This window comes from Rana temporaria, chromosome 7 (assembly GCF_905171775.1).
Source record: "Rana temporaria chromosome 7, aRanTem1.1, whole genome shotgun sequence".
Classification (NCBI taxonomy): Eukaryota; Metazoa; Chordata; class Amphibia; order Anura; family Ranidae; genus Rana; species Rana temporaria.
In genome coordinates this window covers 93,347,991-93,362,171 of record NC_053495.1, presented here as the reverse complement: position 1 = coordinate 93,362,171, position 14,181 = coordinate 93,347,991, and the positions used below count along the sequence as shown (strand labels likewise).

Sequence of the window (14,181 nt, the reverse complement as noted above, 5' to 3'; positions counted from 1 at the left end):
TATACAAACAATTTCTTGCCGACAACTGTAGTATCTTGACTTCTCCATTATATGACTATTCAGTTTACATTGGTTGATGTACACATTTTAATTTTCACAACCGGAAAATTGAAGTGGAAGGAAAATGATAAATGGTTTTCCCATTTTTTACAAATAAATATCTCAAAAGTGTGGCATGCATTTGTATTCAGCCCCCTTTACTCTGATACTCCTAACTAAAATCTAGTAAAATCAATTGTCTTCAGAAGTCACCTAATTAGAAAATAGAGTCCACCTGTGTGTAATTTAATCTCAGCTGTTCTGTGAAGCCTCTAGAGGTTGTTAACCACTTCAGACCGGGACTATTATGCAGGTTAAGGACCTTGCCCCTTTTTGCGATTCCGCACTGCGTTGTTTTAACTGACAATTGCGCGGTCATGCAACGTGTTTTTCAAACAAAATTGGCGTTCTTTTTTTCCCACAAATAGAGCTTTCTTTTGGTGGTATTTGATCACCTCTGCGATTTTTATTTTTTGCGCTATAAACAAAAATAGAGCGACAATTTTGAAAAAAAACAATATATTTTACTTTTTGCTCTAATAAATATCCCCCAAAAATATATATATATATATATATATATAAAAAAAAATGTTTTCCTCAGTTTAGGCCGATACGTATTCTTCTACTTATTTTTGGGGAAAATCTAAAAATCGCAATAAGCGTTTTTTGATTGGTTTGCGCAAAAGTTATAGGCCCGGATTCTCAAACGAGTTACGCCGGCGTATCTCCAGATACGCCGTCGTAACTCTGAGTCCGAGCTGTCGTATCTATGCGCCTAAATCTTAGAATCAGTTATAGATAGATTTGTATTAGATCCATCCGGCGTAAGTCTCTTACGCCGTCGTATCTTAACTGCATATTTATGCTGGCCGCTAGGGGCGTGTACGCCGATTTACGCCTAGAAATATGTAAATCAGCTAGATACGCAAATTCACGAACGTACGCCTGCCCGACGCAATACAGATACGCCGTTTACGTTAGGCTTTTCCCGGCGTAAAGTTACCCCTGCTATATGAGGCGTAGATGCGGCGTACCAATGTTAAGTATGGACGTCGTTCCTGCGTTGAATTTTGAAAATGTTACGTCGTTTGCGTAAGTCGTTCGTGAATAGGGCTGGACGTCATTTACGTTCACGTCGAAAGCATTGGCTTCTTGCGGGTTAATGTGGAGCATGCGCACTGGGATACTTTCACGGACGGCGCATGCGCCATTCGTAAAAAGCGTCATTTACGTGGGGTCACATAAAATTTACATAACACACCCCCACATCTACCACATTTGAATTAGGCGGGCTTACGCCGGCCTATTTACGCTACGCCGCCGCAACTTTCGTTTAAGAATACGGCACTTGCCTGTAAAAGTTGTGGAGGCGTAATGTAAATAGGATACGTTACGCCCGCACAAAGATACGCCATTCTACGTGAATCCGGGCCATAGCGTTTACAAAATAGGGGATAGTTTTATGGCAATTTTAATAATACTTTTTTTTTTTTACTAGTAATGGCGGCGATCAGTGATTTTTTTCGTGACTGCGACATTATGGCGGACACTTTTGACACATTTTTGGGACCATTGTCATTTTCACATCGAAAAGTGCTATAAAAATGCACTGATTACTGTGAAAATGACAATGGCAGTGAAGGGGTTAACCACTATGGAGCGCTAAGGGGTTAAGTGTGCCCTAAGGGAGTGCTTCTTACTGTAGGGGAGTGTGGCTGTAGGTGTGACGTCACTGATCGTTGTTCCCTATAATAGGGAACAGATGATCAGTGACACTGCCACACAGAAGAACGGGAAGGTGTGTTTACACACACCTCTCCCCGTTCTTCAGCTCCTGTGACCGATCGTGGGACGCCAGCGGCGATCGGGTCCACGGGTCTCGCGGGCGTGGTCACGGAGCTTCGGACCAGGTCACGGGCGTGCTGTCGGCGGCGCGTGTGCAACCCTTGGCTGGGCTCTTAAAGGCGACGTACAGGTACGTGCCTGTGACCAGCCGTGCCATTCTAGATGTTTGTTAACCACTTCCGGACCGCCGCATGTACATTTACGTCGGCAGAATGGCACGGACAGGCACATTGGCGTACCTGTACGTCCCTGCCTAGACGTGGGTCGGGGGTCCGATCGGGACCCCCCCCCGTACATGCGGCGGTTCCCGTGGCTTCAGGAGAGATCGGGGATGAGGGCGCGGCTATTCGTTTCTAGCCGCCCCCTCGCGATCGCTCCCCGGAGCTGAAGAACGGGAAGAGCCGTATGTAAACACGACTTCCCCGTGCTTCACTGTGGTTGCTGCATCGATCGAGTGATCCCTTTTATAGGGAGACTTGATTGATGACGTCAGACCTACAGCCACACCCCCCTACAGTTGTAAACACACACTAGGTGAACCCTAACTCCTACAACGCCCCCTGTGGTTAACTCCAAAACTGCAACTGTCATTTTCACAATAAACAATGCAATTTAAATGCATTTTTTGCTGTGAAAATGACAATGGTCCCAAAAATGTGTCAAAATTGTCCGAAGTGTCCGCCATAATGTCGCAGTCACGAAAAAATTGTCGCTCTATTTTTGTTTATAGCGCAAAAAATAAAAACCGCAGAGGTGATCAAATACCACCAAAAGAAAGCACTATTTGTGGGGAAAAAGGACGCCAATTTTGTTTGGGAGCCACGTCGCACGACCGCGCAATTGTCTGTTAAAGCGACGCAGTGCCAAATTGTAAAAACCCCTTGGGTCATTTAGCAGCATATTGGTCTGGTCCTTAAGTAGTTAAAGAACCTTAGTGAACAAACGACATCATGAAGTCCAAGAAACACACCAGACAGGTCAGGGATAACGTTGTGGAGAAGATTAAGGCAGGGTTAGGGTATAAACAACTATCCCAAGCTTTAAACATCTCACAAAGCACTTTTCAATCAATCTTCCCAAAATGGAAAAATGGAAAGAGTATGGCACAAATGCGAACCTACCAAGACACGGCCATCCACCTAAACTGACAGGCTGAGCAAAAACAGCATTAATCAGAGAATTGGCTAAGAGGCCCATGGTAACTCTTAGCGGAGGAGCTGAAGAGCTGAAGAGATCCACAGCTCAGGTGGGAGAAGTGGTTCAAAGGACAACTATTATGCTGCGTACACACGATCGGTCAAACCGATGAGAACTGTCTGATGGACCGTTTTCATCGGACCAAACCGATCGTGTGTGGGCCCCATCGGTTATTTATCCATAGGTTAAAAAAAAGCATTCTTGTTTTAAATTTAACCGATGGATACCTAACCGATAGAACAAAACCGATCGTTTGTAGCCACGTCCATCGGTTAAAAATCCAGGCATGCTCAGAATCAAGTCGACGCATGCTTGGAAGCATTGAACTTTGTTTTTTTCAGCACGTCATTGTGTTTTACTTCACCGCGTTCTGACACGATCGTTTTTTTAACCGATGGTGTGTAGGCGTGACAGTCAGCTTAATCGGTTAACCGATGAAAACGGTCCATCAGACCGTTCTCATCGGTTTGACCGATCGTGTGTACGTGGCATTAGTTCTGCACCCCACAAAATGATTCCACTAGATTTTAGTTAGGGGTATTAGAGTTTAGGGGCCTAAATACAAATGCATGCCACACTTTTCACATATTTGTAAAAAAAAATGTAAAACCATTTATCATTTTTCTTCCACTTCACAATTATGTGCCACTTTGTGTTGGTCTATCACATAAAATCCCAATAAAATACATTTCCATTTTTGGTTATAACATGACACAATTTGGAAAATTTCAAGGGGTATAAATACTTTTTTTAAGGCATCATATCAGTGCGTTACTGTAAGTTTAATGCTGTATGAAAGAAAGCCATAAGTCCCAATTGAAGTTTGTGAGAAGCCATGTGGGGGACACAGCAAACATGTGGTAAAAGTTGCTTGGGTCAGATGAGACCAAAATTGAACTTTTTGGCCTAAAAGCAAAACGCTATGTGTGGCAGAAAACTAACACTGCACATCACCCTGAATACACCATCCCCATCGTGAAACATGGAGGTGGCAGCATCATGTTGTGGGGATGATTTTCTTCAATAGCGACAGGAATGCTGGTCAGAGTTAATGGGAAGATGGATGGAGCCAAATACAAGGCAATCTTAGAAGAAAACCTGTTATAAAAGACTTGAGACTGGAGCGGAGGTTCACCTTCCAGTAGGACAATGACCCTAAACATACTGTCAGAGCTAAAATGGAATGGTTTAGATCAAAGTATATTAATGTGTTATAATGGCCCAGTTAAAGTTCAGATTTAAATCCAATTGAGAATATGTGACAACTTGAAAATTGCTGTTCACAGACGCTCTCCATCTAATCTGACAGAGCTTGAGTTATTTTGCAAAGAAGAACAGGCAAAAATGTCACTTTCTAAGGCTGGAATCACACTAGATCACACAGCAGGAGTCCGGGGGCGTCTCCATTCACCGTTTCAGGTACGATTTCAGCCCTGAATTCGAACCTGAAATTAACTCAAAAACGCACAGGGCTTCTGTGCAATTCGCAGCCGATTACAATCTCCTGCTATGCAAATTGGATGCAGGAAAATCTGTGTGAAGTGTGAACCTAGCCTTAATGTGCAAAGCTCGCAGGGACAGACCCAAATGGGTAGATTCAGTAAGATCGGCGCAACTTTGCGGCTGCGTAGCTTAAGGAATTTAAGCTACGCCGCCATAAGTTAGCGAGGCAAGTACATGATTCACAATGTACTTGCCTGCTAAGTTACGTCGGCGTAGCCTGAATCGGCGGGCGTAAGGGTGCCTAATTCAAATGTGTGTTAGGGGAGCGTGTTGTATGCTAATTGTGTTTGACCTTACGTTTTTGACAGGGTTTTTTTTACTGCGCATGCGCCGGGCGACTACATTTGCCAGTGTGCATTGCGGCTATGTACGCCGCACGGGCCTATTGATTTCGACGTGGACGTAAACAACGTAAATCCTGATTCGCGGACGACTTACGCAAACGACGTAAAAAATTCAAATCTCGCGGCGGGAACGACGGCCATATTTTAACATTGTTATTCCACCTAATAGATGGAATAACTTTAGGCCTGTAATGCGTTACGAAAACGGCGTAAAACTACTGCGGCGGCCGGGCGTACGTTCGTGAATCGGCGTATCTCCTCATTTACATATTCTACGCCGACCACAATGGAAGCGCCACCTAGCGGCCATCCGAAATATTGCAATCTAAGATAGGACGGCGCAAGCCGTCCTATCTTAGATATGTTTAAGCGTATCTCTGTTTGAGCATACGCTTAAACATAGGTCGGAGTAGATTCTGAGTTAGGTCGACTTATCTACTGATAAGTCGGCCTAACTCTACCTGAATCTACCTATAAAAGTCTTGCAGCTGTAATTGCAGCAAAAGGTGGTTCTATAAAGTATTGACTCGGGGGGGGCTGAATACAAATGCACGCCACACTTTTCACATATTTATTTGTAAACAATTTTGAAAACCATTTATCATTTTCCTTCCACTTCACAATTATGTGCCACTTTGTGTTGGTCTATCACATAAAATCCCAATAAAATACTTTTTTTTTGGTTGTACCATGACAAAATTTGGAAAATTTCCAGGGATAAGAATACTTTTTCAAGGCACTGAATGATTATATATATATATATATATATATATATATATATATATATATATATATACACACACACACATGTATATAAAAATAAAGATATTACATTCTATGTACTTTTCTATTACAGTTACAAATACCTGTGGAATTCTGAAGAAAGCAAGAGCTAACCTGAAGGTAAGGGTGTCTTATTTTCTAATTTTAGGTTAAAAGATAAGTGTGAGATTACAAAAAAACAAACATACATAATCACCTATGTCAGTGGTCTCCAAACTGCGGCCCGAGGGCCGGATGCAGCCCTTTGCTTGCCTTTATCCGGCCCTTGGGGAAGTATCCCTCCCACTAATACGAGACACTATTCTGACATCTGACACCGACAGTGGAGCACCATTTCTCCCACTGACACCATTAATGGGGCACTATTCCTCCCTATGATACAAACGATGGGGTGTTATTTCTCCCCCTAATACCATATGTTAAGTCCCACTGATGCCGGGAAAATTTCCACCCCCGCTTGAAAAAGTCCAGCCCTCCAAGAGTCTGAAGGACAATAAACCGGCCCTTTGTTTAGAATGTTTGGAGACCCCTGACCTATGTGAATGCAGCATAGGTCCGATACTGCAGCTGTCCACCATCAGCTCTAAGACTGAGAATTGAGCAATCGAATGACCGCTGATCGCTCAGTTCGCGGTCTTCACTGAGTACAAAGCAGTGACTATAAGTCACTGGCTCTCTGCTCTGTCCCTCTGTCCCTCACTGGAGTGCCAGACTGTGCAGGGGGCCGGGAGCTGCTGGCTTAGGCTATCTGAGAGGTTGGGATCTCTGCAGAGCCTGTGATGTCAGACGACAGCAGGCTTAGCCTGCTGTTGGCTGAATCTGGCTCACAGAAATGCAGAACTAAGTGCATTACAGGTATCTAAAAGAGAAGTATGGCCAAAAGAGCATTGGCCATACTTCTTCTTAAAATAAATCTGTAGCTCAAGTCTGCCTAAAGTATAATACATACAGTATCTCACAAAAGTGAGTACACCCCTCACATTTTTGTAAATGTAACTTTTATTATATATTTTCATATGACAACACTAAAAAAATTACACTTTGCTACAATGTAAAGTAGTGAGTGTACAGCTTGTATAACAGTGTGAATTTGCTGCCCCAATAAAATAACTCACACAGCCATTAATGTCTAAACCGCTGGAAACAAAAGTGAGTACACCCTGTGGGGGATTAGACTGATTGCCGGGAACAACTCACATTTTTTTAGGAAAACATCACATTTAATCCACAGGATATTCCCAAACAGAAGAAAAAAAAAACATATTGCCATCAATTTAACGACAATAAACTTCTGCTCTACCGAGCCTTACTGACCAGTCCAGCGTGTCAGTACTCAGACCATACGCCGCACACTGCATTAAATTGGTCTGCATGGCTGTCATTTCAGAAGAAAACCTCTTCTAAAGATTATGCACAAGAAAGCCTGAAAACAGTTTGCTGAAGACAAGCAGACTAAGGACATGGATTACTGGAACTATGAACCATGTCCTGCTGTCTGATGAGACCAAGATAAACTTATTTGGTTAGGATGGTGTCAAGCGTGTGTGGCGGCAACCAGGTGAGGAGTACAAAGACAAGTGTGTCTTGCCTACAGTCAAGTATGGTGGTGGGATTGTCATGGTCTGGGGCTGCATGAGTGCTGCCGGCATTGGGAGCTACAGTTCATTGGGCAAACCATGAATGCCAACATGTACTGACATACTGAAGCAGAGCAGGATCCCCTCCCTTCGAAGACCGGGCCGCAGAGCAGTATTCCAACATGCTAACGACCCCAAACACACCTCAAAGACGACCACTACCTGGCTTAAAAACCGAGGGTAAAGGTGATGGACTAGCCAAGCATGTCTCCAGACCTAAATCCTATTGAACATCTGTGGAGCATCCTCAAACAGAATGTGGAGGAGCGCAAGGTCTCTAACCAGCTTCATGGTGTCATCATGGAGGAGTGGAAGAGGACCCAAGTGGCAACCTGTGACGCTCTGGTGAACTCCATACCCAAGGGGGTTAAAGCAGTGCTGGAAAATAATGGTGGCCACACAAAATCTTGGGCCCAATTTGGACATTTTCACTTAGGGTGGTACTCACTTTTGTTGCCAGGGGTTTAGACATTAATAACTGTGTGTTAATTTATTTTGAGGGGACAGCAAATGTACACTGTTATACAAGCTGTACGCTCACTACTTTACATTGTAGCAAAGTGTAATTTCTTCAGTGTTGTCACATGAAAAGGTATAAAAAAATATTTTCTAAAATGGGGGGTGTACTTACCTTTGTGAGATACTGTACATTGCTGGAGTAGATTTTTAGATGCTATGGGGCCAGACTAGTCATAAAAGAAGATGTTGATTTATAAAACTAGCAATAGACATTAAAGCGTGGATGGGCATGCAGACATGTTGTAAACATCCAGAGCATGCATGTTTATGCTAATAGATGCAAGAAATCCCTAAAATACCTCCAAATCCAACTTGTCTTAAGTGAAAACAATTAATATTAACGGGCCTAATTACCTGAGATTGCTGTGGAAATTTTTTTTGCAGACCAGACACTGACTATATGGTTGGCACTGTAACTAAAATGGGTGGCCATGCTTACTTTGCAATAAATAAGAAAAATATATGGATGAGGCATATATAGGAGGAACACAATTAAATATGTGGAGGCATTACATCTTAGTTAGTCATAAGAATTATCACCATATCCAGTGGAAAATTGGTCAAATGAGACATCTGATGTCTATGGCCATCTTTAAACTTAGAGCTTTCATTGCGAGAAATTTGGTAAATAATTAGAAACCACAGGATCCAGGTGTTATATAAAGTTCTAAAGACAATTGTATATTTAGGTGACATTAGAACAAACATGTGGGAAAAGCAAAAGGTTTACTGAAAGGGCTATCTAGTCTGATGCATTAACAAATTCATGCTATCATCCATTGTGTAAAGGCAGCCTATTAAGTTGAATAAGCTGTCAATGCAGTAAAACAAACCTAAAGGAGATTCTGCGTCATTTATTTTGCTTCACAGTATATCACATGATAGTACAGGCATACCCAACTTTAAGTACACTCACTTTACGTACACTCGCGAGTACGGACATACCTGCGAGTGTACGTAAAGTGTACAGACAAGTACAGACATTCCCACGCCATGCAGCCGCAGTATGGCCTGGAAGAGGCAGAGCTGCCGCCTGGATTTGTCGCTATTACTAGAAGCCGCAAGTGAAGAGGCAAAGTCATGCCAGCCAGCCCAGAGTTGCCCACCAGCCATGCCCATCAGCCAGCCCAGAGTTGCCCGCAAGCCAGCCCAGAGTTGCTGCCTAAAACGTAAGTGGATTACTGTACAGTACTATAAACTTTACTCCCTGACCACCCCACTACAGCCCATGGCCCTCCACTATAGGCCCTGATCCCTCCACTACAGCCCCTGACACCCCCACTGCAGCCCCTGACCCCTCAGAAGTGAAATAAGGGATTTCTTCACTTTAAGTACATTTTTATTTTACATACATGTTCTGGTGCCATTGTGTACTTAAAAGTGTAAGTCACTTTGCATTATGGTGCATTGCAATGTGGGTATATTGGAATTGACTGGCTCAAGCCACCATACATTGATTGAAATTCAGCCAGTTGAGTAGGGACCGGCCGAATTTTGATCCACAAATCAGCTCTTTGGTTGTACAGGAGTTGATCTACTGATCAACCTCAGTAAAACCACCCTGTTGGGGTTTTCTCCACTAATCGAGTTTGTGGATGGGGCAGTGCCTGGACAAGGTCATCTAGAGTCCAGGGCGCACTTGCCAAACTGCACCCCCCACGATGTATGAGCATTATGTGTCAGCAAAAATCCCCCAACAAAAACACTGAGCACTAATCTGCATGCTTACCCCCAAAGCATAAATTCCCTCTCCTCCTAGTACAAATCTGACCCACTGATGAAATCCCACCTCTTAGCACAAATGTTTGCCCCTTCCATCCTCTAAATACCCCCAGCTCAAATTCCAACCCCCCAAAAAATTCACCCCTCCTAGCATAAATCCTTTACCCCTAAAAAATGTCCCCTCCTAGTACACATCACCCCACCCACTTCAAATCCCCTCTTTAGCAAACATTGTCCCCAAATCTCCGCCTCCTAGCACAAATATTCCTCCCCCATCTTCCCTCCCAACACAAATCCCTTTTAAATCACTATTCCTAGCAACCCCCCCCCGCCAAAAAAAATCCCCTTCTAGAACAATACTTACCCGCTTTTTCTTCACAAAGTCCCCCTTCTAACACAAACCCCCCCCTCAATTTCCCTGTGGTGCGTGCCACCCCACATGATACAACAGTGACCAGGGCAGCCGCCCCTCACGGGGCATTGTCCCAGCCCTGGAATGAGGGAATTGAGTGATTTTTTTCTCATTCAACCCACTGGGTGTATGAAAAAAAAAGGCTTATTTATGGGCTGCTTTAGTGCAATGGGTTGCCATTCAAAATAAATTACAACCAAAACACAGGTCCAAATGGGTTTAAGTGGACTCTAATGGCTTCACATTCTTATCTTGAACATATACTTACCATTTAAAGCTGTCTTCCCAACTCTCTTAGGCCGCGTACGCACAGTCGGTCCAAACCGATGAAAACGGACTGAAGTTCAGTTTCATTGGTTCAAACCGACCGTGTGTACGCCCCATCAGTCTGTTGTCCTTCGGTTCCAAAACAGAGAACTTGCTTTAAAATCGAACCGATGAACGCCTGACCGATAGGTCAAAACCGATGGTTAGTACACAAAAGCATCGGTTCCAAAACCACACATGCTCAGAATCAAGTTGACGCATGCTTGGAAGCGTTGAACTTAATTTTTTCCAGCACGTCGTTGTGTTTTACGTCACCGCGTTGGACTCGATCGGTTTTTGAATTGATGGTGTGTACGCACATCAGACCATCAGTCTGCTTCAGCGGTGAACCGATGAAAATGGTCCGTCGGACCATTCTCATCGGATGGACTGACCGTGTGTATGCGGCCTCAAGAGTTAAAATAAAAAATACAAGAAACAAAGCATATCCTTTTATAGTGTGCACTTGCCTCACTCCAAAGCACTGAGTGTGATTTCTCTTTGATGCCTACCTGCTCTGCTATCTGCATGAGTCATTTTTGACAGCTAAGACCCACTCAGTCATGAGTAAACTGAGAGATTTAAAGATTGCAAAGCTTGTCAATAGCGACTTGAAATGTTAATGATTTGTTGTTTTTTTTATTTTCAGCCATAGGTCAGATACAGCATTATTCTACTTCAATAAAACTAACATCTGGCCAAAAAAAAAAGAAAATTCCTGTCACAAACGAAGAATATGGGAAAACTATAAATTATGAACAGAAGCAAACAATTGATGTGCAGTGTTCTGAATATGTATTATAAACAGATTTTGAATTTAAATATTAGATAAATAAATAACAAAAATTTATGAATTTGGTGTAATTTATCTAGTCTTCATATTATTAACATTTTACCAAATATTATCTCATATGCTTAACCTGTCTAATATATGTTACCATAGATGTTTTGCCTATATCATTTAATAAAAAAAGACACAAACCTGTAGGAAATTGTCTCTGTGTAATTTCTTATTACTTGCATCTCAACTATACTCATGTGGCTGCAAGTCTTGGTGACCAAGTCTGTAAGTGATGGGAAACTTAACTTTCCTGACTGACTCCATGGCAGCCTACGTGTGGGTTAATCCCGCCTCCTCTCCAATGCTATAGGACCCCATACCCATAAAAGTCAGCTCACCTATCAGTACTGTGTTCCTTTTTTGTCCTCCTCATGGACCTACATCACGTTTGTTCCTGCTGGCGTCCGTTTGGAATATTTCCTGAATTTTTGGCATATCATCCATGCGGTACAGCTCAGGGCTGAGCTACGAGTTGGCCTGTGCATTTCTTTGGCAGTATACACTCCATAGAGAAGAAGGGATCTGCCGCTCCAGCTGAGTGCACTAAGCAATCAGTGTCCTCTCAGAAGCCTGGGTGCAGGCAATGCATGGAAACAAAGCTTGAAAGGAAAAAGGTGAACAACCGCACTTCCAAAAATATATACCCCAGTGATGGAATGGAGGTTGCCACGGTATGCCTGAAGGTGGACGCATCAACGGCTGGCAAGGTCTGAACCTTTTTCACTTCCTCCATGGCAGTCGCCTCTGTGTCTATTTGTTTGTTTGTTTCCCTTTATTTTCTGGTACTCTCCGGTACCTCTGTGTCCCCTCACGGCGCATGGAATGCATTTGCGTTCCAGGGTGCCACGGTACTTCCAGGTCACGGGCGCTGCCGCCGCTCTGCGCATGTGCGGGGCCTCTGTGATAGTGAGGCCCGGCTCTCGTGTTCATGCAGTGGCAGGTGGTCCGGCGACCGCGCAGGCGCCGTTAGGCTGTCTTCACGGCGCAGGCGCGAGGTGGAGGGGGCGGTGACGTCACCAGGCCGGGGATTCGAAGGTCTGCCTCCTGTCAGTGCGGGAATTTTCCTCAGACAGTGAGCGGTGGCTTCCCCCAAGCTGAGTCTGCACCAGGATGCTCTATATGTTAAAAAAAAAAAAAAAAAAAAAGTATATGTATATTTTTGATAATATAAAAACAAAAAATAATAATAGATGTTTTTTCTTCTGGTTGGCTTCCCTGGTCTGGGTAGCATTTATGGGTCATCCGCAGACTGTATGTATTTTTTGCTGACGTCCTGTCCAGAGGTTATGGACAGGTCACTGCCTTTTTGCAGCCAGCCCTTGCGCACTGGGTAGGTGCAGGCAAGGGGAGGGGGCTGAGGTTGCATTCTCAAGGGTTTGAGATTGCGTTTGGTGTCCCCACCCCCCAATCTTTCTTTCACAGCTCTTTCAAAAGATCGGACCAGCAATTTGTGGTCCAGGATGTCCGAGACCTTGCCAGACCACAACTTTCTCCATTTATTGTCTAGATCTAGACGAGATTCGCCGTCTAGACAGAAGAGGAGAAGTCACATTCCTCCTGCAACTGGAGGTGAAGTCGCATTCCTCCTGCAGCTGGAGAAGTCGCATTCCTCCTGCAGCTGGAGAAGTCGCATTCCTCCTGCAGCTGGAGAAGTCGCATTCCTCCTGCAGCTGGAGAAGTCGCATTCCTCCTGCAGCTGGAGAAGTCGCATTCCTCCTGCAGCTGGAGAAGTCGCATTCCTCCTGCAGCTGGAGAAGTCGCATTCCTCCTGAAACTGGAGAAGTCGCATTCCTCCTGCAACTGGAGAAGTCGCATTCCTCCTGCAACTGGAGAAGTCGCATTCCTCCTCCGACGAGAGGAGAAGTCGCATTCCTCCTCCGACGAGAGGAGAAGTCGCATTCCTCCTCCGATGAGAGGAGAAGTCGCATTCCTCCTCCATCTAGGAGACGCAGCATTCCTCCTCCATCTAGGAGACGCAGCATTCCTCCTGCAACTGGGAGGAGACGCGGCATTCCTCCTCCAACTAGAGGAGACGCGGCATTCCTCCTCCAACTAGAGGAGACGCGGCATTCCTCCTCCAACTAGAGGAGACGCGGCATTCCTCCTCCAACTAGAGGAGACGGGGCATTCCTCCTCCAACTAGAGGAGACGCGGCATTCCTCCTCCAACTAGAGGAGACGCGGCATTCCTCCTCCAACTAGAGGAGACGCGGCATTCCTCCTCCAACTAGAGGAGACGCGGCATTCCTCCTCCAACTAGAGGAGACGCGGCATTCCTCCTCCAACTAGAGGAGACGTTGCATTCCTCCTCCAACTAGAGGATACGGGGCATTCCTCCTCCAACTAGAGGAGACGGGGCATTCCTCCTCCAACTAGAGGAGACGGGGCATTCCTCCTCCAACTAGAGGAGACGTTGCATTCCTCCTCCAACTAGAGGAGACGTTGCATTCCTCCTCCAACTAGAGGAGACGTTGCATTCCTCCTCCAACTAGAGGAGACGTTGCATTCCTCCTCCAACTAGAGGAGACGTTGCTTTCCTCCTCCAAATAGAGGAGACGCTCCATTCCTCCTCCATTCACCTTACCCACTGCCGTGACAGCCGCTCTGAACGCAGAGCCTGCTGGGGATATGGGACACGAGTCCCGGAGGGCAAGTCCTTATGTGACCAATGTGATGCCCAGGCAGTTGAGGGAAATAGAGACTGGAAACTATGAAGTATGAAAAGTCTCTGGTGAAATATGTGGTAGATCAATCCCTAAAGAAATGGGATACATCCCACACACGGAGCCAGTCCACCATTCTACATGGCTCCTTGGCTGATGCGGCCCAAAGGATTTGGATCCTTACAGCCCTACGCTGCTTCTCCGGATTCTTCGGTCAGCGAGCTGGAAGGTGATGTAAAGTGTCAGCGGCCTTGATGGCTCTTTGGCTCCCCCACTAGTCAGGATGGTTAAGGAGACCCTTAGGTGGGTGGACCCTTCCACCCCCGGCTAAGCGAAGAGGTTCTTTAAGATTCTTATGGAGTTAAAGGATA

General features: G+C 44.9%; 1 protein-coding gene across 4 annotated transcripts in view; it reads left to right on the top strand.

The window, feature by feature from the left end:
• The window catches only part of LOC120945491 (myomegalin-like), a 416,745-nt gene extending 405,714 nt beyond the window's left edge, over nt 1-11,031 (top strand). For all 4 annotated transcript variants that reach the window (XM_040359668.1, XM_040359666.1, XM_040359667.1 and 1 more), the window contains 2 exons: nt 5,785-5,831; nt 10,957-11,031. The gene's annotated coding sequence lies outside the window, so the exon portion shown is untranslated. The remainder of the gene's footprint in view (nt 1-5,784; nt 5,832-10,956) is intronic.
• Nucleotides 11,032-14,181: the final 3,150 nt, after the last annotated feature.